This window comes from Lithobates pipiens, unplaced genomic scaffold (genome assembly GCF_037356315.1).
Source record: "Lithobates pipiens isolate NorthernLeopardFrog02 unplaced genomic scaffold, aLitPip1_a1.2 Scaffold_1, whole genome shotgun sequence".
Lineage (NCBI taxonomy): Eukaryota > Metazoa > Chordata > Amphibia > Anura > Ranidae > Lithobates > Lithobates pipiens.
The window spans coordinates 154,883,038-154,908,997 of NW_027507685.1; positions in this window are offsets into that span (position 1 = coordinate 154,883,038).

The window sequence follows — 25,960 nt, forward strand, 5'->3', positions numbered from 1 at the left end:
TTTTTCTTCCTTCAAACACAGCGAGTCGAGTTAATGCCAATCAGCTCCATCTTGGTCTCATCTGACCACAGCACTTTCTCCCAATCCTTCTCTGAATCATTTAGATGTTCATTGGCAAACTTTAGTCCGGCCTGTACATGTGCCTTCTTGAAGAGGGGGACCTTGCGGGCGTTGCAGGATTTCAAAACATGGCAGCGTATTTTTTTTACCAAAGGTGTACTTGGTGATTGTGATCCCAACTGCGTTGAGATCGTTCACAAACTCCTCCCATGTAGTTCAGGGCTGATCAATCTTTTTTCTCATGATCAACCTTACCTCATGAGGCAAAATCCTGCATGGTTCTCCAGATCGAGGGCGATTGATGTTTTTTTTGTATTTCTTCCATTTTCTTCTCCTTTTCACCAAGCTTCTTGCTGATGGTCTTGTAGCCCATTCCAGCCTTGTGCAGGTCTACAATCTTGTTCCTGACGTCCTTTGACAGTTCTTTGGTCTTGCCCATTAAGGTGGGTTTGAATGGAAGAAAGAGATTCTGTGGACAGGTGTCTTTTATGCACATAATGAGTTGTTGTTAGGAGCACCTTCTTAAATTGGTCAGTGTACCACATGAGCACATACTGTTGCCCAGGGGTAGGCAACCAGCTGTTGTGGAACTACATTTCCCATGAGGCATTGCAAGGCTGGCAGTTACAATTACTCCCAGAGGCATGATGGGATTTGTAGTTCTGCAACAGCTGGGGGGACCCAGGTTGCCTACCCCTGTTGTAGCCAGTCTGTGGGAACCAAAATTATTGTTGGTTGGTAGGGGATCAAATACTTATTGTACTTACTGAACTGCAACTCAATTTCTAACATTTGTATCATGTATTTTTTCTGGATTTTTGCTTGATATTCTATCTCTATCATTTAAAATAGACCTGTGATAACAATTATAGACTCTTAATTTTTGTTTGTAAATGAGAAAACTTACAAAACCTGCAGGGGGATCAAATAATAATTTTCCCCACTGTGTGTGTGTGTATAGATATGTAGACTTTTCTAGTAGTGAGTGTACAGCTTGTATAACAGTGTACATTTGCTGTCCCCTCAAAATAACTCAACACATAGCCATTAATGTCTAAACCACTGGCAACAAAAGTGAGTACACCCCTTAGTGAAAATTTCAAAATTGAGCCCAAAGTTTCAATATTTTGTGTGGCCACCATTATTTTCCAGAACTGCCTTAACCCTCTTGGGCATGAAGTTCACCAGAGCTTTACAGGTTGTCACTGGAGTCCTCTTCCATTCCTCCATGATGACATCACAGAGCTAGTGTACGTTAGAGACCATGCGCTCCTCCACCTTCAAAGTTAACCACTTAAGGACTGGAAGAATTTGCCGCCTTAATGACCAGGCCATTTTTTCCGATACGGCAATGTGTCGCTTTAACTGACAATTGCGCGGTCATGCTACGCTGTACCCAAACAAAATTGATGTCCTTTTTTTCCCCACCCCAACACAAGTAGAGCTTTCTTTTGGTGGTATTTGATCACCTCTGTGGTTTAGATTTTTTGCGCTATAAACAAACGAAAAAAAAAAATTTTTTTTTACTTTTTGCTATAATACATTTCCAAAAATATATATATATATAAAAACTAATTTATTCTTCAGTTAGGCTGATATATTTTCTTCTTGGTAAAAAAAAAAAAATAGCAATAGGCGTATATTGGTTTGCACAAAAATGATTGCGTCTACAAACTATGGCATAGATCTAGGGACTTTTTTTATTGTTTCTACTGGTTATGGCAACGATCTGCGATGACAGGCTTTCTGAGTCACCGACCTGTGACAAGTATGTAGATCAATAACTCTAACTTTGCTTGTTGCATGCTTGTCCTATAACAGTCACACAAGTACAGCTGAACACAGCCAGGTAACTAGCATTTACAGAAGAAGGCCAACATTGCAGTTTCCCCTCAAAAGTACTAAAGTCTAAAAAATCCAGAGCCATTACTGAGAGTATGTAAAGAATAATTAGATGAGAAGAGATACAAAAACTCAGCATGTCCCTGGGATGTAATTGAAAGACATACACCTGTCATATACATGCGTCTTACCTTGGCTGGCAGCGAAGCGCGTTCTGTGCTCCTGTGATGTCTTGCTTTCCCTTCCATCTGCCATAATATAAATGATTTGGGAGGGACTGGAAGATGCTCTTTACAGCCTACTTTTTCCTGGCACTAAATTCAGTAAGCTTTGCATGCCTGCTTCACTGTCTGGAGAGGTCAGAGTCATTGAATGCGATATACGATGTTCACAGGTCTCCCACCATTAACTGCAGGATTAGGCCCCATTCACAGGGCGCAGAGGGCCGTACAATGTGAACAAGACATTTCTTTAAAGCTGGCCAGTTACTGTTATGCTGTGTACACACGGTCGGACTTACCGGCAGAAAAAGTCAAACAGAACCTTTTCATCGGATATTCCGATTGTGTGTGGGCCTCATCTGACTTTTTTTTACAAAAATTCTGACGGACCTAGAAATAGAACATGTTTTAAATCTTTCAGACGGAATCAATTCCTATCGGGAAAATCATTCGCCTGTATGCTGTTCCGACGGACCAAAAATTATGCATGGGCAGCTATTGGCTACTGGCTATTGAACTTCCTCTAGTCCCATCGTATGTGTTGTATGTCACCGCGTTCTAGACAATCAGACTTTGGTGTGATCGTGTGTAGGCACGACTGTTTCAGCGGAACTCGGTCGGAAAAACCGTCAGAGTTTATTCTGATAAACTGGTCGTGTACTCGCCATTCGTTTTATATTTTTGTTCTGCCAGCAGGCTGAACAAAAAAAACTACCAATTACCTCCATATATATACCCTCCCCCTCCCTACTGGACATTGTATCCTGACAGCAGCACTTGGTGCTGTCAGGATACACTGCCGAGCAGCTGTAGCCACCGATCGCATAACGTACATGTCCCTTCGACAGAAGTCAATCAAACGATCCTTGCTGCACCAGCAGAATTTCGATCAGTGTTTGATCAGCTGCTCGGTTCACACCTATGCAGTTTGCTTTTTAGAATTTCTGCAGTGCATTTTGCTGCGCATTTTTGCACACGCGATCTGCGTTTTGCATTTTGTTTATGCTTTTTTTTTTTTTTGCACATGTTGTTGCTGGGCAGATTGAAAAACCCCAAATAGTGTAAAAATTGCAGCAAAAAATGACTACATTCTTTTCTGCAGCTTCTCCATTGAGCCCTGGTTAACACTGCTGCGACTTGTCATGTCACTTGAGAGTTCAAAGTCGCATGACAAGTTGCGCCCCATTAGCAGCAATGGAACCGTTGTAATAGGAGTGACTTGAGTTGCTCCGAATTAGAAAAAGGTTCCTGCACTACTTTTGGGGCAACTTCAATATGACTTGCATTAACTTCTCTTAAAGAAGTCATATGCAAGCCATGTCAGATTTAAAGTGGTTGAAAAATGCACAGATGTGAACGTGTCATGTCATGTTAAATGATCTGTAGTACGTTTCTGCAAAAAGCACCAAAAAACGTATAGGTGTGAACCGAGCCTTAAGCCTCTATTCACACTTGCGAATGTGGCCGTTTGTGGTTAGCTGTCCAGATACGTCCATGGCTGATCATCTGCATAGGTGATTACATGTGACCGGCTTTGAGAGCTGTCAGTTGACTTCCTGAAGATGCCAATCACGGCGAAACATATGTCAGAGCAGGGGGATCCGTCATTTCTGGGTCCTAACTTGATACCCCATATCAGGCTTTGCCCTCCAGAGTGAGATGTGGAACGCACGCCACCCCCAGAGGATTAGCTGACTCACACATGCCAATTACACCTAGTGCCAGGCCAGGCACATCAACATGTGAGTGTAACTGCTGTGATTATAGCTGTTTTTATTTTACTTTATTAAAAATGACTAAACTATGAGACTTATATTTGTGTCTCCTGTGGAGTCGTTTTTTACATCCTAGTTCCATCGTGAGTGGCCATTGGATTGGATTTATGCCATAAGCAGAACCAATCTGATTTTTTGACCGTCCTATAAAAAGGGGTCAAACATCTCTGGTGAGTGCCCATCTTCATACTGAGCACTTGTGGTGGAAGAACTAGAAGTTTTATCTTAGAGCATTTAGATTTGGTGTTGGGATTTATCACTTATGGACTTTTTGCTTTCTATTATGACAATTTATTTCATTAGTGTGCACATTTAGGTTTTATTATTATGTTTAATTTGTATGTAGCAATGTGGCCCTGTGAGATACGATATTTGGTTCTACTGTATGTTCTTACATGTAGTGGAATGAGAAAGCTTGACTTGACCTGATGCACTGTATATTTATTCTCTGTGCAAAGTTTTTAATGAATATGTATAACGCCAAATCCTTTATTTCATATTTCAATATTTTACACAGTTTAGTGATTCGTTCACTTTTAAAGGGGCAGTTATTTGCTATGAGTTCTTATCCCCATAGGGCACCATTATTGGTACATATTTTTCATACTCCAATACTGGACACTTTCACCCCCTTCTTACCCAGGCCAATTTTCAGATTTCAGAGATGTCACACTTTGAATGACAATTACTCAGTCATGCAACACTGTACCCAAATTACATTTTTATAATTTTTTTAGAGAGATAGAGCTTTCGTTTGGTGGTATTTAATCACCACTGTTTTTTTTTTTTTTTTTGCTAAACAAACTAAATATGCAGAAAATTAGGGGGGGGGGGGGGTGAACAAGTTTTTTTCATTTCTGTTATAAAAAATTTCAAAAAAATAATATTCTTTTTTCATAAATTTAGGCCAATTTTTATACTGCTGCATTGCTTTGGTACATCTCTTTGGTAAAAATAACCCTAATCACTGTATCACTGTGTAGCAATGTGGACTACAATTATAAAGTACAGTGTTCCTCTGGTATTTCTATGCGTTGCATGTCCATCTAGTGCTCAGTGTTATCAATTGACATCATATTAGTGAGCCAAGCTAAAGGGATTGTGGGATGAGTAGTTCTACTGACTCACAATTGCTTTGCATGACCCTGTAAATAAATAAATAACGTCGCGCTACGGACTACCCACCCTGTGAGTGACTGAAATAGGTGAAAATTGAAAACAAATAAAGAATTGAAAGTATAAATATAACTGTGAATTATTAGACGTAAAGTTTACAGGGGTTAGAGCTGCCTTTACCTAAACACTCCGCCCCCTAAATGGGGGGGTTTAATATGAAAGATAGAAATAGTAGGCTATGGCGCTAAACCCAATATATATCTAGCATATGATGGTTTATCTATAAGGATATTTGCAAATAATATCATGCAAATCTATAACTCAGTGCTGAAATATTAAACGTTATAAAATTATAGTGAAAAAAATGCAATAGTCGGTGAGTGTAAATACATGCTGACGCTACTGTGTCAAATTAATATAAATTGCCTATGACAATAATATCAAAATTCATTCAAAAAATTCATACAAAATAATTAATCCCAAACGTCCTTGTGCATAGAAAAAAAAGTCGCATCCTAGGATCACTAAAGAAGTCCCATATAACAATGTCACAGGTAGTAATAACACAAGGTAAAGTGACTAGTGCAAAAGTGTCAATCTTCAATACAGAGAAAACACTCGTCCCCGATGCGCCACTCAGTGTTGTGGTAATGTGAATGCTCTCACCAGATCATGTACCCCTGTGGGGTTGGATGGGCTTTCACAGTATGAGCCACTGTGCTGCTATCTGGATACTGCTGCTGGTGCGCTGGGGGAATGTTCACTCTTCACTTCATATAAACTCCATTGATATGTACATTAAAGGAAGAAAACATATCCATGGTGTAGTACGTTTGAACAATCTTTTATTTAGTTATGTAAAAGAAAACTACTCACATTTGCTAGTAATACAGTTTGCGTTATTTGTAAGCAGACAAACAAACTCCGCCGGCCGCTTCTGGCTATAGGAAGGGTGCGCGTACGTAGCCATGCCCTACGTATTTCGTCAGAGTGACGTCTTATGGAGCGGCCATATTGGTGCGCCTTCCAGTTTAAGTAGGGTGCAGTGCTCCACTGCGCTTGCGTGAATCGAACAGCGCCATTTTGGATATGGGAATCCCTTATATAACGGTCCAATTATTCCTCCTCTGATGGAGCTATATCACTCCGGAGGATGACCCAATTTTTGTAGTGCCATATCCCCTGCATCTGATTGTTATTATGTGTAAACGTGGAGCACTGTGACCTGCTTTTCATATCTAAATAAGCCTGCGACTGACCCCACTCCTAACGTCCACTATCCATGTACTATCCCTGCCATAGTGAAAACTCCAGTGGGAGTTGTTATGCAGGTATACAAATATAAAAATAAAAATAAATAAACAAATCTCCACATAGGAATCTCTGAAATGTCAGACATATAGAATTAAAATTGCAAATGGAAATAGTAATGGTAAAATATAAAATTAAAAATTAGAACTAAAAAATTAAATAAAAATAAAACTAAAATAAAAATAAAAATAAAATAAAAATAAAATTAAATAGAAATAAATATGAAAATAAATAAAATGAATATAAAGTTGGAAAATGTAAAATACAAATGTTTTCTTTTATCATATATAACTGTTATTGTTATTTTAATGAAGGGACACAGATTGCGTTAAGTCCAAAAAGAGAGGGTAGAGGCCCTATTTTCTAGTTGTAGTCAAAAGTTGAAAAGAATGTGAAAAAGGGGAGTTTTACAGGAAGAGGAAGGTTACATCTATAACATAGAGGATTGTTACTCAATCTAATGGAAAAAAGGGGAAAAAAATAACCATTGTCAATTGATCTTTTGGCCTGCGCTTTGTGTAATTATTTTAACTTGGTTGCATAACCTCCGCCACCAAATTCACGATTTTCATTCTTCAAAAGCCTAGCCTCTATGGTGGATTGGTAATCATTATTATTGGCTAGATGGGGGCTGGAAAGCGCAAGAAATTTCTGTCTAACCTAAGTGAATTACCTCGATTACAGGCTATGCCATATGCTCACCAAGGTATGTGGTGTAACTAGTATATAGTTTCTACCAGTATATTAGTATATCTGTATTAATGTATGATCTTTGTAAAAGATTAAGGAAGTATATACCTGAGTGTGTATTGTGTCATACATACTAATGTTATTGAATACATAACCTACCCTAGATACTATACAACATGGACTGTTCTAGGGCCTAAGGTGGGAAAATTATTTAGAATGGTAGACTTCCCGTCAATTAAACAGTTGGGGTCCAAATCTACTCGTGAAAGATTAAGGGAATATATACCTGGGTATTTGTTCTGTCCTACACACTGGTGTTATTGAATGCATAACATCCGACCTGAACACTGTAGAACATGGACTATTCTAAGGCCAGGACTGGGAAAATTTCTCGGAATGGTAGACTACCCATCAATTAAAAGTTGGTCAAAAAACAATTGAGGTCCAAGTCTACATTCATTCCCCCTGGTTGGAGGGTGTCTAGGTTAAAAATCCATTTGGTCTCATTCCTAGATACTTTAATTGTTTTATCCTCTCCTCTCCAGTGGCCTCTTATTTTGTCTATTCCGTAGAACACCATCTGTCCTGGGTCACGATTGTGGAAGTCCCTAAAATGTTTGGAGACACATGTTTTTGAAACCCCTTCTTGATATTTGTAATGTGTTCCCTTATTCTGACTCGTAACTCCCTCGTAGTTCTGCCTACATATTGTTTGAGGCAGGGGCACTCAATGACATAGGTGACATGAGAGCTGCTACAAGTGATCAGCTAATTTATTTTATATTCTTTTCCGTTAGAGGTTGACTTGAAAGTGGTTTTCTTTTTATTGGTCTTTTTACTAACTCTGCAAGAAAGGCACTTTCCACATTTGTAAAATCCTTTCAAAGTCCCAGCGATTCTTATTTGCTTTGGTGGATCCACTGTATTTTTTACTAGTTTGTTCCGGAGCGTTGGTGCCCTTCTATAAATAAACCAGGGTTTTCTTGGTAATATGGTACGGAGTGAACTGTCTGCCTGCAAGATAGGCCAATGCTTCTTAATGATGTGTTCCACATCTTTGTACTGTCTGTTGTACCCAGTAAGGAAGGCAATTTGCAGATTATTTTGTTTTGATTCTCCTTTTTTGTCTTCTAGTGATTTGTTTCTTTCCATACATTTTACTTCGTTCTTCAATTTACGGAGATCCTTCTCCTCATACCCCTTCTTCCTGAATCTTTCTATGATGGTTTCCGCCTGTTGGTCGAAATCTGCACTATTACTGCAATTCCTATATAATCGCATAAACTGACCCTTGGGTATGTTCCCTAACCACCTAGGATGGTGGCAGCTGTTTGTGGGAATATACCCATTACGGTCAGTAGCCTTAAAAAAGGTACGTGTGCCCAGGCTCTTTCCTTGTTTGTAAATCTGTAAGTCCAGATAGTCCACAGTCTGGTCATTGTAATTTCCTGTAAATTTTATGCAGTATATATTGTTATTGATTTCATCAAAGAAATCTTGCAGTTGTTCCGGTGTGCCCCCCCATACAATTATGATGTCATCTATATACCGACGGTACAATTTGAGATTTTTTTCTGTGTACCCCGTATATTTGTTCTTCTTCCCACCTGTTCAGGAACAGGTTCGCTACACTCGAGGCGTACTTAGCCCCCATTGCTACACCTTTTGTTTGTGTATAAAAAGTTCCTTTGTACCAAAAGTAGTTGTGATTCATTGCCATCCTTAAGCCCTCCATAATGTATTTAATCTGCTCCTGTTTCAAGTCCGATTTCTGTTGCAGTGCCCACTCAACACTACTGAGGCCATCTTATTGTTCAATGTTCGTATACAATGATTCTACATCGATTGTGACCAATATATCACTTTCTTTAATTGTCAAACCTCTTAATTCTCCGATAAGTTGTTTACTATCTCTTAGGTACGATTTTCCTTTTGTTACTAGTGGTTGTAGGAAACTATCAAGATAGGCCCCTAGTCTGGAAAACAGGGAGTCAATCCCACTGATGATTGGTCTTTCTGATGGTTGAGTTTGATTTTTGTGAATCTTGGGAATGTAATACATAACTGGGGTCTTTGCTGCCTTCGGTGTTAGATACCTTGCAAAGAGGCAAGGTATCTAACACCGAAGGCAGCAAAGACCCCAGTGGAGTTTATATGAAGTGAAGAGTGAACATTCCCCCAGCGCACCAGCAGCAGTATCCACATAGCAGCACAGTGGCTCATACTGTGAAAGCCCATCCAACCCCACAGGGGTACATGATCTGGTGAGAGCATTCACATTACCACAACACTGAGTGGCGCACCGGGGACGAGTGTTTTCTCTGCATTGAAGATTGGCACTTTTGCACTAGTCACTTTACCTTGTGTTATTACTACCTGGGACATTGTTATATGGGACTTCTTTAGTGATCCTAGGATGCAGCTTTTTTTTCTATGCACAAGGACGTTTGGGATTAATTATTTTGTATGAATTTTTTGAATGAATTTTGATATTATTGTCCTTCTCGGAACCAATCAGTGGGAGTGCCGGGGCCTGCTGAGGAGTCTGGGAAGGGGTACTTAAGGTGTGTGGGTCACATGTTAGAGGGGAGGAGTTTGTGAGACCCATGGGGTCTGGTCTGGTTCCAGGACCGGGTAGCCCCGCGAGGGGTCCCGGTCACGGGGTGTTCAATACCCCGCAACATGTTCCTGTGGAAGGCCCCTGATAGACCCATTTGGTCTGGGGTAGGGATCTGTCTGTTCCCGAGTCTCAGACCAGGCTGGTCCGAGGCGCAATAACTGAGGGAGGATTCAAGGTGTCCGGGTGTGCTCTTGGCTTGGAGAGGCACCACAGCTTGTGGAAGTGACTGGGGGAGGATTCTTTGGAGGAGGGCCGGCAAGTGGCATCCTGGGAAGTGCCTGGTTACTAAGTTGGGAAGGACATTGACAAATTCACGCATTTCTAGTACCATTGAGGAGATGGGAAACGTTCCAGGTACTGAGGAAAAGGTTCCTGTTCACCTTTAGTTACAACTTGTCCACGTTCCTAGGACTGTTTCAAGTTTTTGAGTCAATGTGCTGACTGCCATGGTCTCTGGCTAGAGATCTGTTCAGCCTTGAAGTACCCAGCTGCAAGTGGCTACTCTCTGGGTGGAATTAGAGACTTTGCTAGACCTGCAGTTCAAGCTGCCTGAGTTCTTCACCTGTGCCCTCTGTTCCCTAAGAGACTGTGTTGTTTGGAAGTTATCGCAAAATAAAACCTTTTAAAGAGGACTTCATCGGTGTCAGTGTTCAAGTGTAATTAATTTATGCTGCTTACACGGACACTTACAATCTCCATACTTTGTGAATTTACACATTACTTGCAGAATTTGCACATTGTTTTGCAGTGTTTGCACGTTTATTATTAGCACTGTTTGCACTTTATCACAATATAGCACTTTATATGTATCAGTGCACATGAACTTTGCTGAAGTTTTATATGAATGATTTGAGATTTATTGCATAGATGATTTATTCATATAATTTTTTTTTTTTTTTTTGCAACTTGTTGACATTTAGAGGTAGTGAATGCTATACTACCCACACCCCTGCATTATTGATTTTATATTAGCCTTTGATTTGACACATAATTTTCTATTCCCCCTTCCCTCCCCCCCCTCCCCTTCCATATTCTTTTTCTCGCTCACTCTATCACTCTTTAGTTCTTTCCAGTGTATGCAGCAACACCCCTTCCCCCCCTCCCTCCCTATTTATCTAATTGGCTAGCGCAGAGATACTTCTATCTGAGAATTGTATAACTTATTGCTTTGAAGTGGTGCAAAGATGTCTGAACCTAGAGTGTCAGGTGAGTTGGAATGTTCATCAGGTCATGGCAGTGCAGAAGAGCAGGTAAATCCAAGCAATACATAGAATGCATTAAGGTGAAAAAAACATTTACCTTTACAACCCCTTTAATATATCATTCCTTCCTGCTACTTCCTGTCCAAGCCCCTATGTGCTTCTCTATTTAAATTCCTCTCAGACCAGTTTCTGGTTGCTTGAGCAATGCTGGTCTCTAAGCTCCCTTTGTGTAACGTGTTTAAACCTGACCTCTTGTGAACTGATCTCTTGTGTACCGACTTGGCTAGTCCTCCTGATTACATTGTCTGCTGCCCGCCCCAACCGTGGCTCAGCTCTCCTTTGCTTCATTCATCCATGCATCCTTGTCCGACAGTGTCTTCTGGTACTCCCCTAGTGAGCAGAATGAACCCGGGGGTCGTAACCTGGGGTCAGCCCACAGCTAAGCCTAAACCCTCATGAGGGGGTTTCTGGCAGACTCCACCCCCTGGGGGATCCCGTGTCACCTGCTCGCCTGTGGGCTCACTGTAGTAATAGTGTGACACAGGAAATGTGACTTTGGGTTCAGGAGCAGCAGCACCTCTTTCTGGATACATCACAGGTGCTTCAGGCACAGAAGTAGGTGTATTAACCAGTTGGTCCAATCTTGCTTGACTGGCTTGTAAGTTGGTTTGATTAGTTTGTAGGTCTTGCTAAGACACTGCCAGCTTGCTTATCTGTTGAGTCAATGTCGCTAATGCTTCAGTCAACCCCGCAGACTCCATACTGGCTTAGTTGTTTTGTCAGTGGGTATGGGGAGCCTAATAGCAGGGGTACACACCTTGGATAAGAATATTCAGGAGGTGAATCCAGTACAGTTTCCAAAAACGTGGTACAAAAGGGAAAGTCTAATAATCAAAGTCAAACATAGCAGAAGGTCAGGACAAGCAAAAAAGGATCAGAGTCAATAAATGTAGCAAACGTGAGGTAGTAATAAGACACGGCAAGTAACAGGTACACACTGTGGGTATCTCTAAAACAACTGAGCACTCACTCTCTAGAACCTCTCAGCTTTATAATGATTAAACAGGAAGTGACCTCCGAAGGGTGTTAGTATCAGGTCAAGGTCATCAGGGATGCCTCACTAGGAGGTGAGCAAGCCGGTAGCAGATAAGCAGGAACGAATAAAACAGAAGCTTAGTCGAGGAACAAGCCAAGGGTCAGTAATAAGTAGTGAGTAGAAAAAAAAAATTAGTAATGAGTAGTTGCAGGTTGGGTTCAGTCAGAAGCGTAGTTGAGAAACAAGGGTCAGTAACGAGTGGTAGTAAAGATACAGATGGCAGCAGGGAAGACAAGAGCGAGATACTGACTGGAGAGAGCACAATAATCTGGAAAACAGGAAGTGCAGAGACATAGCTGAAATCAGAAAATTCATGGGAGGAGCAAAGAGTGCAGGGTTCAAGACAGGATCATTCAATGAATTGTCCCAGGAACTGTCCAGCATTCCAGGTAGCTCAGCAAAAAGAGACATTGCCTGACACAAAAAGGGCCCAGTATACAATACACTTTGTTTTCTACAAAGGAGCTAAGGAGGTAGGAGGTCCAAAAAAATTAAAAAGTATCCAAGAAGTCCACTTGTTGGTTGCATATAAAAACAAATATTCAGTATTGCATATTATTCAATATTATAATACTTTATATTTACCTGACTAAAGAAATAAAAAAAAATAACTAAGGAAAACATATACAAATCCAGAATACAATTCCTTTAAGGCAGTTTAACCAGTGCCAAGCTAGGGGAATTTTTGCATATTTCACATGCACTTTAGGTATAAAATTGCCTTAACCCACCCCCCCTTTGCATTACATATAATCTAAATGCAGAGGTCCTGTAAAATAAAACATTTTTTTTAATGTTTCATGATATTTGCACAACTGCCTAATTAATCTATATTTAAGGGAAAAAATACACTAAAATTAATGAATTGAATGATGCGGCATGTTGAGTAAATAGTTGCCAAATATGTCAAGTTTTAAAACTGCGTACACCCATAAAATGGCACAAGATTTAAATACTTAAATTATCCATGGGTGGTGCTTTAAATACATTTACAGCTTATAAATTTGGAGTTAACTGTAAATGGGGGTCCTAGAATTTTTTCTCTCACTGTGGCATATGTGGACTATTGACCTTCCATTGTTTCTTTTATTTTGCAAATAAAAGTTGGCTGGAAGGGTAGGAAACTTATGGCGGACTCCCAGTTGTGAATGCTAACGTTCCAATAAGCTAATCACATTTCATTTTAGGTTGAAAAGTCAGCACTGTAGCTTACTACTAGTGGTCTAAGATTTTTTTAGAAGTAGGCCAGGTCATGTCTGGCTTGATCTAGAGGACCAACACATAGTTTACTAGCTTACATGGACTAAATAGAAGCTCTCACATTTGCCTCACATTTTTCAGTAATGCACTCTAAAACACTGGACAAAATTCCCAGTTTGGCATTTTGGCAGCAAACATCCAATGGCATTGACTCAAAGTAATATTTCACTTCAACAGCTGGATGATGCAGCAAAACCCCCCACCCATAAATTTGCCTGTTTGGCAATTTTTATAAGATCTATTTAGAGCTGTGATATCATGGTGGAACAGTACATAAAAGATTGATGTCTTCATTATCTCTTAATGTGTATCTAAACTCAAGAACAAAAATGTAATATATGGCAGCTTACCAGTCCTAAGGTGTAGATATAGGGAGTGGAAGTTTGGTCACCAACCAAGCTGCCTTGGAGAACAGGGGCAAGGCAATTGGACTATCTTGGTACAGGTAAAACCTAAGTAGATATAAACATGTAGCGCTGTGATTCTTTACCATGTAATGTTATATAGCAAGACAATGTTATTAAGTATTTGGCTCCCGCTAGTGGTATATTCCGTGAAAGAGACTTGTTTATTTTTTTAACATAATAGCATGGAACAAGACCTATACAGGAAGTGACTTAATTATTATGTGAAAAGGACGCAATTACCCACAGTGCCTCATTCACCTACCCATGAACCCTGGAGACTGAACTGCATGCTGGGCAGGGTATAAAAAGGAAGGGGCGGGGGCCTTCTCAGGTCTCTTAGCCTGGGGTTTCCCTGCAGGGACCTGTGTGCAGTTGTTTTGAGGAGCAAGGCCTGTTCGGCGCGGAACGAAGTTGGTGCCACCGAAGGGAAACTGGACATGGACTGCTGACGGAGAGTGTAGCTGGGTCGGAGGGTCCAGAACACCCGGCGGAGCCAACCGAGGGTCCCGGTTGTCTTGGGGAGTGTGCAGTGTGACGGAGCTGGCTGGCAGCAAGACTGAGATCACCAGAGCAGAGGCGTACAATTGTCCAGGCTTGGTGTGGTGAGAGGGCTGTTGCCCAGAATTTAAATAAAACACTTAACACATTATAGACTAGTCACTACAGTGCTGCTGAGATCTGTAGTCCTGTGGAACAGTTCCATTCAATTAAACTGTGCTCAATCAGGCCTCAAAGCCTGTGCTTCACTAGGAACTGACTGACAGTCCGGGTACATTTTCAATGAAGGAAGTTATAAGTACATGGCATAATTGAAGTTGCTGTTGTTCACTAGTTTACATTACATTATCATCCGCAAACCCTATGGAATACAAATACTGCAGTATAATGGCTAGCTGAAGAAAGAAGACAAGGGACTATACCATTCACTGTAAGGCCTTGTGTTGTGGCTATATACAAAGGATTGCAATTCAACATAGGCTCTTGAGAAATTATATTGTGTTACACTGTTTTATTAACACTGTATAGTGTACTGCGGGTTTTATATTGTCTGCACGGCCGTTGCTGGAAGTGGGAAGGTGCTCAGTGTTAAGGCATTACCACCCTGAGCATTAGTCCCACTTGGAGACGCGTCCGCATATGTCAGTTGCTTAGTGTGTGTTTATATTAACCTTTGACGATATCTTTACTGTACTTATTTGTTGTATAACTAAATCAAAGAGGTATTCCTCTAAGCAACTAAATCTTTTCTCAGTAAACTTATTACATTATCTAATTACAATAGAGTGTGGCCTTTTTTTACTGAGAGCATGGAACCCGAGGTGTCAGAGGGAAGGGTAGCCCTTAGTGCCCAGGATAGCCAGTGGGAAATAGAACGGAAGGTGCGTTCTGCCTCGTCTGTTAGACATAAATCTAAGTCTAATCGGCACTTGTCTAAGAGCCTGCGGTTGGCAGGGGTGGGAGTTTGTTTGAAGGCCGTAGAAAGGGCCTCCAAACTTTGTTCAAACTTACGCCGGGTCTGGGTTCGCTCTTTCTTGCGCCGTGATGCTATACGAATAACATGGCCCCGAAGGACTGCTTTATAGGCTTCCCAAAGTGTCACCGGAAAGGAGACTGTCCCTGCATTAAGCTTAAAATAGTCCACTGAGGCTTTGTGGATGTCGCTGAGAATCGGCTCTAAGGACAAAAGAGAGTCATTCGTCACCCATGGAGCATGTTGTGGTTTGCTAAAGAGGGAATGGCAAACAGTCGTGATCCGTCCAGGGGGCTGCTAGGATAGAGACCGAATCTATTAAAGGGAGATGTTTTCGTAATACAAACATATGATCGATCCTGGAGTGAGAGTGGTGAGGGTGGGAATAGTAGTGTAATCTCTGCTGAGGGGGTGAAGCTCCTGCCAGATGTCAATCAGATCATGATTTTGTAGGGTGTGTGAGAATTTTTTAGCGGCTGGGGAGGGGAGTTTGTGGTCCGATGGATAGTTATCTAGAGAGGGAATTAACGTCACATTAGAGTCACCCGTCAGCAGAAGGGTGCCCCTCTGGTGGGCCCTCAACAGGGAGCAGACATGAGTCAGGAAGGGGCCCGGGTTGTGATTCAGGGCATAGTAGGTCATGATAGTGACCTCGTTGTCCTGAATGGAACCCTGCAAAAGGAGGTATCTGCCGTGGGGGTCAGCTACTTGTTTACTGCAAAGAAACGGGACCGACTTTTGTATGGCAATGAGAACCCCTTTCTGCTTAGTGGGGCCATTAGCTAAGTAAACTTGGGGGTAATACGCAGCAAAGTATTTGGGATAGGAAGAGGAGGAGAAGTGGGTTTCCTGTAAGCATGCTATGCCTATATGGTGATGCTTGAGATATTTAAATATCTTGACCCGTTTTTGGGGAGAGTTCATGCCCTGAACATTCAGGGACAACCAATGGAGGGTCATTGGGTCAGGAATATGTAGCTGTGAGAAATCCTGTCCACACACACCAGGGATCGGGGGAGAGGGAGGGAAGGGGGGGGGGGAAGGAGGAGGGCAAAGAAAAAGAAGAGAAGAGAAAAAAAAGGAGAGAGAAAGAGACCACAGAATACCAAGGTGAGCTCAGAATGGAGCACGTACTGAGTACATTGATGTATTAGGCCCACTTTGGGGTGAGACCATGGCTAAGATAATCGTCCTAGCCAGGTGCCAATGCATGAGGGGAAGCAGTGGTCCATCGGAAACCACTGGCCTGTAGTGAACACATTGCAAGGGAGCAGCAGTGCTGTCACGTACCTGGTAGAGGACCCCAGAATGCAGGAAGCGGCCTCTCGTAAGCCTCTGGCTCGAGAATCCCTGGAAGTGGGGACAGGAATTCTAGAGTTCAGAGGGCACAAGTGCCGAGCTGGTGAAGGATAGAACCGGACCTTGAGCTGACAGCAGACAACAGCAGGCACAGGTGGTCAGACTGGAACAGCTGGTAGCGGACAGCAGACTACAGCAGGCACAGGGGGTCAGACTGGAACAGCTGGTAGCAGACAGCAGACAGCAGCAGGCACCGGTGGTCAGACTGGAACAGCTGGCAGGCAGGCAGCAGACAGCAGCAGGCACAGGTGGTCAGACTGGAACAGCTGGTAGTAGAAGCGAGGTCAAGGTACAAGCCGGGCTGGTAACAGGCGGGCAGCAACGGTACACAGGAGAAGACAGAAGCGTGGTCAAACAGAGGCTGGCAGCAAGCAGGAACAGGCCGGGTAACAAGAACCAGGAACAATCAGGTAAGCAGAAGACAGAATAACCGGACACGCTGTAGACTGGACAGCACAGAGGCACTGTAACAGGTTCCTTAAGTAGCCCTTTGGGTGCCAAGAACGGTCGCACGGCGTGTCTGCGCGCGCCCGCGTGAAACCGTGCAGCCGTTCATGACCCGCACACCCGCGTGCGCCCGTTCGTACCATCGCGCACCCGCGTGCACTCGTTCGCAACATCGCGCACCCGCGAGCACCCGTTCGTACCTACACGCACCCGCGTGCGTCCGTTCGCACCAACGCGCGCCCATGGATACTTGTTAATTCTCAACGAGGGGATTCCGTGGGCAGGCCTTCCAATGGCCCAATTGTGCCATCTTACCCGAATGAGACCTCTCAAAGGCAAGTATCAGTCTCCTGGCGTGAATATTGGACTCGGGCTCCCAGGAATTTTCTTCAGGCCCGTAGCCCTTCCATTTTACCAAAAATTGGATTTGATTGCGTCTTCGCCTGCAGTCCAGGATGGATTCTACCTCATATTCGACTTCACCGTCGATGATCACGGGTTCAGGTGGAGCAACCTTCCGGCTGTCAAAGGGATCTGGAACGGCTGGCTTGAGCAAAGCTACGTGGAAGACAGGGTGAATCCGAAACGATTCTGGCAACTTTAGTTCATACGCCACGTCATTCACCTTCTTCACAACTGGAAAGGGACCCACAAATCTTGGACCCAACTTCTTAGATGGACAGGCCATTTTCAGGTTCAGAGTGGATAGCCAAACCTGATCCCCGACCTTGAGATTAAGTTCTCCCCTTCTCCTTATATCAAACACTTCTTTATTATACTTCTGGGTTTTTGTCATGGTCTCCTGCAGAAACCTATTGTTGGATCTGAAGAAGTCAAGGTTTTCCTGAACCGCTGGTACCGGACATTCTGTAAGATCGTTGGACAAGAACAGAGGGTGGAAACCGTAGTTTGCGAAAAACAGGGATTGTTTCGTGGCTGAGTGAACGGAGTTATTATATGCAAACTCGGCAAGAGGTAGTAAGGGAGCCCAATCATCCTGAGAGAATGAAGAGAAACAGCGCAAGTACTGTTCCAACGTCTGGTTCGTTCGTTCAGTTTGCCCATTGGTTTGAGGATGGCAGGCAGATGAGAAACAGAGATCGATCTTCAGGACCCCACAAAGTGCCCTCCAGAACTTAGACGTGAACTGTACTCCCCGATCCGATGTGATATTCGCAGGAATGCCATGCAGTCTCACGATTTCCTTAATGAACATCTTGGCTGTTTCTGCGGCGGAGGGAGTACCCTTCATTGGTAAGAAGTGGGCCATTTTAGATAACCTATCCACAACCACAAAGATCGTGGAACAGCCTTCCGAAGGTGGTAGCTCGACAATGAAGTCCATAGAGATCATCCACCAGGGTCTTTCTGGGACAGGTAGTGGTTTTAACAGACCCCAAGCCCTGGACTTACTGCCTTTGTTCTGGATGCAGGGGACACATGCCTCCACATATTTCTTACAATCCGACTTCAACTGTGGCCACCAGAATGTTCGTTGAAGCAGTTCGGAGGTCTTATGAACTCCAAAATGGCCAGCCAGCAAATGGTCATGACAAGAGCTGAGGAACAAAAATCTTGTCTTTGTACGAGAAGAGTTCGTCCTTGGCCAAAAGAGTGATGTCAGGTGGTAGAACAGTACTAACGGATGCTTGCTTGATCTGGGACAGCAAATTTCCTTGAAGCAGGAGAAAGTTCCCTGAGGGCAGAATGGTGTCCGAATGCGAGGAGATTTCAGGTTCGTTGAACATACGGGACAAAGCGTCCGGCTTAGTATTCTTTGACCCGGGACGGTAAGTTATGTGGAAGGAGAATCTGGAGAAGAAAAGTGCCCATCTGGCCTGACGTGGTCTCAATCTCTTGGCAGACTTCAAGTACTCCAGATTCTTATGGTCCGTGTAAATAAGGATTGGATGGGCTGCTCCTTCCAGCAGATAACGCCATTCTTCAAGAGCAACCTTGATGGCTAATAGTTCCCGATCTCCGACATCATAATTGCTTTCTGCCTCGGATAGCTTGCGAGAAAAGAACGCAACTGGGTGCAGAAGAGATCTTGGTCCATGTCTTTGGGAAAGTACTGCCCCAACCGCTATCTCGGAAGCATAGGCCTCCAGAATGTATGGCAAGGTTGGGTCGGGATGCTTAAGAATAGAGGCCGAAACGAACAAGTCCTTCAGAGTGGTAAAGGCTTTTTGAGCCTCGGGAGTCCATTGGAATTTCAGGCCCTGTTTGGTTAGTCTTGTGATGGGAGAAATGATGGTGGAAAATCCCCTAATAAACTTTCTATAGAAGTTTGCGAATCCGATAAACCGTTGGACCCCTTTCTTGTCCGTAGGAGCGGGCCAATCTCGAATGGCAGAAACCTTCTGGGGGTCCATTTCAATGCCATCTACAGAAATGATCAGGCCAAGGAACTGAATACTTCGTTGCTCGAAGTTGCATTTTTCCGGCTTGGCGTATAATCCATGAAGACGGAGTCGTGATAGCACGTTCCTGACGTGTTCCCGATGTTCGGCCAGGGAAGGAGAAAAGATCAGGATGTCATCTAAATAGATGATAACAAATTGATCCAGATAGTCTCTAAAAATATCGTTTACGAAATGCTGAAACGTGGCGGGGGCATTACATAGGCCGAAAGGCATGACCAAATACTCAAAATGCCCAAAGCGAGTGCGGAAAGCAGTCTTCCACTCGTCTCCACTCCGAATGCGAACGAGATTATAGGCACCCCGAAGATCCAGTTTGGAAAACACTCCTGCGGACCCCAGTCTTTGAAACAGTTCAGGCACAAGCAGCAAATGATAACGGTTCTTTATGGTAATTTTGTTGAGTGCCCGATAGTCAACACAGGGACGTAAGGATTGGTCCTTCTTCTCCACAAAGAAGATTCCCGCGCCTGCCGGGGAGGTAGAGGGACGAATGAATCCCTTCCTTAAGTTGTCGTCCAGATAGGTCTTCAGGGCTACCAATTCTGTTTCTGATGGGAAGATTCTCCTAAAAGGAATTTCCGCACCCGGAAACAATTCTATCGGGCAATCGTATGGCCTGTGAGGAGGTAAAGTCTCAGCACCTTTTTTGCTAAAAACGTCCAGGAAGCTGTGGTAAACTGGGGGCACAGCTTGACGAGTTTCTGCGTCTATTTCCAGGCAGAGCAAAGAGGAGGAAGCTTTGTCGATTCCCGACAAACAATGTTGGAGGCAGTAGGGTGAGAGGAATTTCATCTTTCCAGTGGACCAGTCAATTTTGGGGGTTATGTGCTTTCAGCCAGGGCATGCCTAATATGATAGGAAATAAAGGGGACGCGATGACGTCCAAACACAATAACTCCTGGTGAGTCCCGGCAATGGTGGTAAACAAAGGCAAAGTCTCTTGAGTTACTGGACCAGACTTGAGAGTTGAACCATCGGCCAGATGTACGGAAAGTCCCTTTGCCCTAGGCCGAAGGGGAATGTTATATCTTGAGACAAAGGACAAGTCTATGAAGCCACTGCAAGCTCCCGAATCAATAATTGCGCTGGTTCGGATGTTCCCTCCTGGGAGCTGCAAAAGAATGGGTACAGTCAGATGGGAAGTACTACTCGGTAAGTCAGAAGTAAGGGCAGGAGACATGGAAAGGCACTTACGGAGCTTTGCAGGGCAAGTGCGCACAAAGTGTCCCGGTTCTCCGCAGTACAAACAGAGGTTTCCTGCCCGACGGCGCTGGCGTTCCTCAGGTGTCAGGGAAGGTCTAAGTAAGCCCAGCTGCATGGGTTCAGGAGGGTCCTGGTTCACTGCGGTGGAATAAGAAGAGGCTGGATGGGAGGAGTTAGGTACCCGAGGTAGCATCCACACTGGACGAGAGGTTGCTGTGGAGCATTCCAAACGACGTTCTCTTATGCGTCTGTCTATTTGGATTGACAAATCCACTAGAGCTTCCAAAGTCTCAGGGGTGCCCACATGGGCTAGCTCGTCTTTCTGGGGTTCCGAAAGACCCATACGGAATTGATAACGAAGTGCCGCATTATTCCAGTTTGTGTCAGCACTCCAACGTCTGAACTCCGATACATAGTCTTCCACGGGTCTACGGCCTTGCTGCAGTGTGTGCAAGGCTGCTTCAGCGGTAGCAGTTAATTGCGGATCTTCATATAGCCGGGACATGGCCTGAAAGAAGGTGCTCAGAGTATCGAGAGAAGGATCCTTCTTCTCCAATAGACAATGAGTCCAGGACTGGGGTTCGCCTGTCAACAGGGAGATGACATATCCCACTTTGGTGGATTCGAGGGAGAAGGTCCTTGGTTGTAGGGCAAAGAAATGCTCGCAGGAGTTGCGGAAAGCCCTGAATCCTCCCCGGTGGCCTGAGAATCTTTCGGGTGTGGGTACCCTAGGTTCTGGTGGCAACATCACCACTGAAGGTGCAGCAGAAGTCCCGGAAACAGCTGGTGTGGAAGCAGACAGGGCCTGGACACGTTCCTCCAACTGGCTATAGCCTTCTTGTAGGTTCTTCACCGCTTGAGTAAGTCCTGCAAGATGGCAGCAGAGCTCGTCCATAGGAGAGGCTCCCTGCTTGGGCTCGGACATGGCTGTCCAGTGCTGTCATGTACCTGGTAGAGGAGCCCAGAATGCAGGAAGCGGCCTCTCATAAGCCTCTGGCTCGAGAATCCCTGGAAGTGGGGACAGGAATTCTAGAGTTCAGAGGGCACAAGTGCCGAGCTGGTGAAGGATAGAACCGGACCTTGAGCTGACAGCAGACAACAGCAGGCACAGGTGGTCAGACTGGAACAGCTGGTAGCGGACAGCAGACTACAGCAGGCACAGGGGGTCAGACTGGAACAGCTGGTAGCAGACAGCAGACAGCAGCAGGCACCGGTGGTCAGACTGGAACAGCTGGCAGGCAGGCAGCAGACAGCAGCAGGCACAGGTGGTCAGACTGGAACAGCTGGTAGTAGAAGCGAGGTCAAGGTACAAGCCGGGTCGGTAACAGGCGGGCAGCAACGGTACACAGGAGAAGACAGAAGCGTGGTCAAACAGTCCGGAGGTCAGAGGCTGGCAGAAAGCAGGCGTCGTCAGGAACAGGCCGGGTAACAAGAACCAGGAACAATCAGGTAAGCAGAAGACAGAATAACCGGACACGCTGTAGACTGGACAGCACAAAGGCACTGTAACAGGTTCCTTAAGTAGCCCTTTGGGCGCCAAGAACGGTCGCACGGCGTGTCTGCGCGCGCCCGCGTGAAACCGTGCAGCCGTTCATGACCCGCACACCCGCGTGCGCCCGTTCGTACCATCGCGCACCCGCGTGCACTCGTTCGCAACATCGCGCACCCGCGAGCACCCGTTCGTACCTACACGCACCCGCGTGCGTCCGTTCGCACCAACGCGCGCCCATGGATACTTGTTAATTCTCAACGAGGGGATTCCGTGGGCAGGCCTTCCATAAGCCACTGGATTCCGGGGACGACCATGACAAGTGCAGAGGATGCGGAATAGTATCAGAGTCCCGTCTGGTAGCATATGGGGGGTAAACATCGCCCCGGACTGCCATCCTTATAGTAGGGCGACCCTCCCCAGGCCGGCAGCAAAGCCCAGAGCTGGGTAAAAATGTGACGGGGGGGGGGGGGGTAACTTCCAAAACACACTACCTTGATCCAAGTGCCAAGTTAGTAATTAAACAAAGAACCATCAGTGCGACACGTGGTCAGGTAGCCAGGAAAAACCGAGGTTGACAAAAGATTGAGATTGGCATCCTCCTCTATTTTTGGAGTGTTGAAAATGTTGGGCCTGCAGGTCCTGCAACGCTTGAGATCCAGATTGAGATCTTTGGGATGTTTGAGATGGCTGGCGGGGGGGCCTGGAGGGACCGGGTCTGGAGGGCGAGGACGGAGCCTCAGGCTGAGATGGAGGAAGATCTAGCTCTACGTCCAGGAGGTGGCGCTTCATGTCAGATGGGGAAGTGGCGTGAAATTGGTGGCCAAGGTGAGACAAAGAAAGCTTAAATGGGAACCTCAATCTGTATTTGATCCCGTGGGATTGGAGAACTTGAAGATAGGGTTCAAGGCCTCGGCGTCTGGCAATGGTGGCCGGTGAGAGGTCGGCGAACAGCTGGAGGGAATTACCTTGGAAGGAGAGGTTCTGCTCTTCTCTTGCTAACTGTAGAAGCTTCTCCTTGGTACGGTAATAATGAAATTTAATGATAACATCCCTCGGGGGGCCCTCAGAGGGTTTGGGAGCCAGGGACCTGTGGATGCGGTCAAACTCCAGCCTTTCCACTGGGATCTCAGGGGCCAGTTCTTGGAAAAATGTGGTAGCTGTTCCCTGCAGGTCAGTAATCACCTCAGGGATACCAAGTATGCGGAGGTTATCCCTCCAGGCTCTGTTTTCTGCGTCCTCTAATTTATCCCTCAGGGCCTCCAACTCAGCGGACATCTTATCTACCTCCTCCTCATGGCCCTTTAACACAGTGGTAGCCAAGTCCATATGGTGCTCTCAGGGCTTGCGCTAGACTAATTTGCACCCTAGGCAAGACCAGCTACTTGCCGCCCCCCCCAAAAATTATTGAAATTTTTAAAACATAGGCCACTACAGTAAGGGTGAACAGGGTCTTAGGTAGAAATGCAACTGCACATGTGGTGTCTCTGCATTGATAGTGTCGCTGGAACTGTGTACTCTGCACCGTGTACTGCGCTATAGAAGATGTTGGTGCTATATAGACATTTATAAGGGTAGAGTAGGGAAGGCTCCTGCTGTCCTTGTACAGCCACAGTCAGTGTTGACACTATACTTGGTGCAGAAGAATGGGGATGGATGGTGTACAGATAATGGGGAGTTGCTCCCACCCTTTTTTATGCCACCCCCCTTCATGTACACACTGCTCCTCTGTCATAAATATCTCTCACAGCCTATCAGTGGCCTGTATGTAGGTATTTCTTTACACAGTACCGGGGCAAGCAGGGGGGAACAAAACACGGAGCATGGGTACAGGTGGGCACAGTACAGGAGGACACAGTACAGGGGCACAATATGGGGGCCACAGTACAGGAACAGGAGGCACAGTAAAAGAGGGCACAGTACATAGGGGACAGTACAGGGGGGCGCAGTAAAGGAGGGTACAGTACAAGGGGAACAGTACAGGGGCACAATACAGGAGGACACTGTACCGGGGGCACAATACAGGGGGGGCAGTACAGGAGGGCACAGAAAAGGGGGTGTTACAGAGCTCTGTGACCTGTAAAAGGCATAGTATCCAGGAGTAAAGTGTCAGGCTTACTGTGACCATTTGAAGATCAAAGCCATCCACGACTCCTGTGTGTAGCTCCAGGTGATCTGACTGCTCTCATGCTTCTCAGTGAAGGGGAGAGATATCCGCTCAGCCTGGTCGGTATGTTCTTTGCAGGCAGTGGGGGGAGTGGACCCCTCTCTGAGTGCACTGCACTTTGAGCTGCATGGGGCAGTGGGAAAATGCCAGGCTCCCAAGATGTTTAAACACAGGGTCCACCCTGGAGTGTCATCAGACAGCACTCTAAGCATGCCCCATTCCAAGCTCAGCTGAGAAAGAACGGTGCACGTGCAGTTTGTATTTGCCAGTGCCCAAGGAAGCTGTAATTATTACTGACAGGCAGCTCCCCCCATGTTCACAGTCTGCGGGGGTGAAACTTCAGGGGCTCCCCATGCACCTCGGGCCCTTGCTGTGTGCTAAGATGGCCCTGCCTCCTCGGTATCTCCTCTCCCTCCAAGTCTCCAGGTGTCTGCCTCTCTTCAGGTTCAGTCTCCTGTGGGTTCTGCTCACTGCTCTTCTGGCTCATCCCTGGCTTGGTTCTTGGGGTACAGCTCGGGTGCTGACAGGCGCAGAGAGGGGGTGAAGCTAACTGGCACGGCACGCCTCCTTCATCCTGCACCAAGACGTGTGCCATGTCGGTCCCATTCCCCCGCCCAAATCATGGCACCACATCTGATGGACCCTGCCCCCCCTCCCAGAGGAAGATGGTGTACTGGCACTCCCTGACCCTGGAGAGAGGAAAGGAGAGGAGACCGGCACCTTCCTCCCGCACCCCAGGCTACGGAAAACGAGACACTGACAAGCTCCCATACCCCCTCCTTCCAGAAGAGAGTAGGGAAACCAGTGGTCGTGGCAGCGCCCTAGGAGGGAGTGTGCCCTAGACGGCTGCCTAGTCCGCCTAGTGGTAGCACCGGCCCTGGGTGCTCTAATTGATTAGTGCGGTTTAATGCCCCACACAAAGTCAGAGGAGAGTTTGCAGGAGGTTGCCGTTATCTCATCCCTTACAATACTGCAGAATTTGGCCAGCATGTCATCAGAGTCAGCCGGGGGAGGACTCACCTGATCTGTAGGGAACAGATGGAGACTTTCGGCAGGAGATCTTGGGCCCGCAGCAGAGAGTTGAGTCTCGTCATCAGGCTCCGGAGGTTCGGGCGCTATTTTATTTGTGCCTCTGCCAGGGGCTGGGGAGGATTTGTTGTGCTGCCGGTTCCTAGGATGCTTCTTTGCGGAGTGGTACATCACCATGGGCAGCCTGAGGTGTTCCGGAGCCTTCCGGAGCTGTGTGTGCAGCGTCCCCCCTATGACATCGGATTAGGCTGGGTTCTTTGTTCCGACGGCGCGGAGCAAGGGAGTCAAGCGGCCATCTCCGTCGATCATGCGCATGCGCCCCCAATAGTTTTTATTTTTATTATTTCATTTATTTTATTATTGTTTACAATTTCTTTGGAGCCCTGTTAGGGGGCTTTGGTGAAATATCAGGAGTCTAAACAGGGGGAGTCTGTGCCACACGGGGTAATTATGGTGTGTCCAGGCACACCTAGCACACCCTGTGTGCACGCCTATTGCCTCTACCCTATCACCCAATATTGACCACTTTGTTTATCACAAAAGTGTGAGGTGATTTAGTGATCCTCCAACTGCTGCATTACCTCCCAACCCTGTAAATCTGACAGAGCAGGAGTGCAACTCCTCAGATTACCATTGGCTACAATAACACATGCCTACGTGTACTTTACAAAGGAAGCCAACACATGAAATCCTACTCCAGACCCATTTATTGTTCCCTTGAATCTTAACCCTGTGTAAGATCCATATTTAATGGTATAGATGATCATGT